The sequence below is a fragment of the Eptatretus burgeri genome, unplaced genomic scaffold (assembly GCF_056783735.1).
Source record: "Eptatretus burgeri isolate ZD-2024b unplaced genomic scaffold, Ebu_testis_v1 Ebu_testis_scaffold_30, whole genome shotgun sequence".
NCBI lineage: Eukaryota > Metazoa > Chordata > Myxini > Myxiniformes > Myxinidae > Eptatretus > Eptatretus burgeri.
In genome coordinates, this window is record NW_028221980.1 from 82,295 (window position 1) to 85,000 (window position 2,706).

The following is a 2,706-nucleotide window of genomic DNA, read 5'->3' on the forward strand; positions in this document are numbered from 1 at the left end:
AAATTGTCACACACACTAAAGGGTGGCGTTAAAACACACAAGGTAGGGGTATCTTCATCTGCATGTCATGCGGTAATGCTGACTTTTAAAGAGAATGATGTAACTTTTAACCGATGTCTCCAGCTCTTGGATGACTCGGGGCGAGTCTGGAGTCGGTGAAGGGCTAGTGCTATGGGATTCAGAATCGGATCCGACTAATTCATACAAACATTTAGGTCCTCAGACAGTTATTTCCATAAATGCATGTCCAGGGCAGACCCATCCCCATGTCTGGTGGGATTTTAACTTTGATGTGTTGAGAAGGGTAAATAATAGATTCCCTTCCTTAAGGGATGGCCTTTTTCTCTTTACGACGAACACATTCATGTACATGATACAGCCGAAAGCTCAACAGAGGCTCGTCTACCCCCCTCCATGAGGACACATTGGCTTGGAGGTGGACAATTTATTTGCACCTTGAACTTACAGCACATTTGATGAAGCGCACCGCGGGCTTTTGCCTGAGCAGTTATTTTGACGGTCAAATACGGCTGTGGATCATTTTGCTCACCCACCTATTTTCCATTGGTGTTCGACACCCACCTCTTTCCATCGACATTGAGAAGCACCTCTTTCCATCGACGTTCGACACTCACCTCTTTCACCGAAGTTGGCGTCCACCTTTTTATGAGCGCTTCACGTTTTCGCTTGGTAATTCTGGCTATTAACTGCTTTGTGCCATTCGTCGAGTTGCCATCACAGTGCCGGTGCAATGATCGTGAGATTGGCAATTTTGTCATGTGCAACGGTGCGCCACAGTCTGTTCCAACACTGCTTTTATACAGACAGAGGGTTTGTAACTCATCAACAAAAGTTGGGACACCTGCAGGAATTGTTTGCATCAACTTGTTTCGATATATATATATATATATATATATATATATATATATATATATATATATATATATATATATCTATATATATATGTATATATATATATGTATATATATATATATATATATATATATATATATATATATATATACATACATATATAAACTCTTACTCATGGAGTACTCTTACTCGTGGAGGCAGAAATCGGCAAGAACTACACGCAGGATGCATATCTCTCTGGGCGAGCAGAAACCAGCTAATCAGATGGCATAGAGAGCGGAGTAAATCCGTTTCAAAAGTCGGGGTAATGATAGATATTGTAAATCTTCCAACCTCCCCCCTCCCCAACCAGGGAACAGCAGGTTCTTCAGGGCAAACAGGGATATTCTGTCAAATGGCTTGTTGAAAGCATTTCTCAGCTTGGCAGGGGCGTACTTCCTCATATTTTCCAGGAACATTTGTGGGGTTGAAAAGATTGTAGCCTTGGATGAGGGATGGTGAACAACTGTTTTGAAGACATGGAGGGAAGAGTGGGATTGGAGAGTGTGTGGGAGTTTGTTCCAAAGGCAGGAAAAAAAGAGGAATGAAAGAGTGAAGGTGAGCGCAGTGATTCTTGATTTTGGTAGTTTTACCAGAAAGGGGTTGCTGGCAAACCTTGAGCGCCCTGCGGAAATATGGGGGGGGGGGACATATCTCTGACAGAGCGGGGGGGGGAGGGCGAGGCTGGAAAGGAGATGGTAGAAGACAGAAAGACCACCAACATGCCTGCAGTGAGAGTGTGAGAGACCCAAAGACTCAGCCTCATCGCGAGAGATACCAATGATCCTAAATGCCTTGGTTTCCACAACGTGATGCCGAGAAAGTGGAAAGGCGGGAGCACCAGCCCAGAGGGGAGAGCAGTACTCTATCAGGTTGCGGGCGAAAGCTTTTTATGTTGTCAGGAGCTCAGGTGGACTGAGGAAGGACTTTGCTCAGAACTCAGACCAATGGATGCTCAATTCTCAAGGGGTACATCTTATTACATGGAAGCCTATTGGATGTTGAATCACATTTGATGGAGAAACACGACATGATCGCCGAGGTTACAGAGAGATTGAACTCGGTGAGACGTATTTATATTTAAAAATCAACCTGAGATACTTTCAACCTTTTTAGCTCTCATTCCTCAACATGTTATTCCTCTCCAACATTCCTCTCATGTTAGCTCAACAATATATTCCTCATTCAAGATTCCACATATCATATCACAGTGATTTACTTTCATTTTTTTGGTTTTTTGTATAACTTGTCGAGGCTCGTATGAGAGCTAACACACAACGCACAGCATGGGGGCATGAGACAAGAGGGGCGGGAGTGGGAAGGACAAAACAGTGGGGAACAGAGACATTAGGAGATCTGTGGAAGGGAGAGGGATTGGGTGGTGAACATGGAGAATACAAGATGGACATTACAGGGACTTTCAGGAAGGAAAGCAGGGAATTTGAAGGAGGTGGGTTTGAGGTGAATTAACGGGGGTAGAAAAGATCGAGGATTTGGATGGGGGATGATAAGAGGTGGTGGTGAACAGCTGTTTTGAAGGCCTGGAGGGAGGATTGGGATTGAATAGAGTGAGGGAGTTTATTCCAAAGGCGGGAAAAAGAGGAATGAAAGAGTGAAGGTGAGCAGTGATATAACCTTTTGATTAAGAGACTTCTCATTCAAACATCTACTTTAACAACCCCTGTCGATTGAAGAGTGTGGTTTCAGTTGTGGTGTGGCCATATGTGTACAAACGTCTGTAACACTTTAAACAAGCTTTTCATACATTATCATACAGCAACAACATTTAAATGT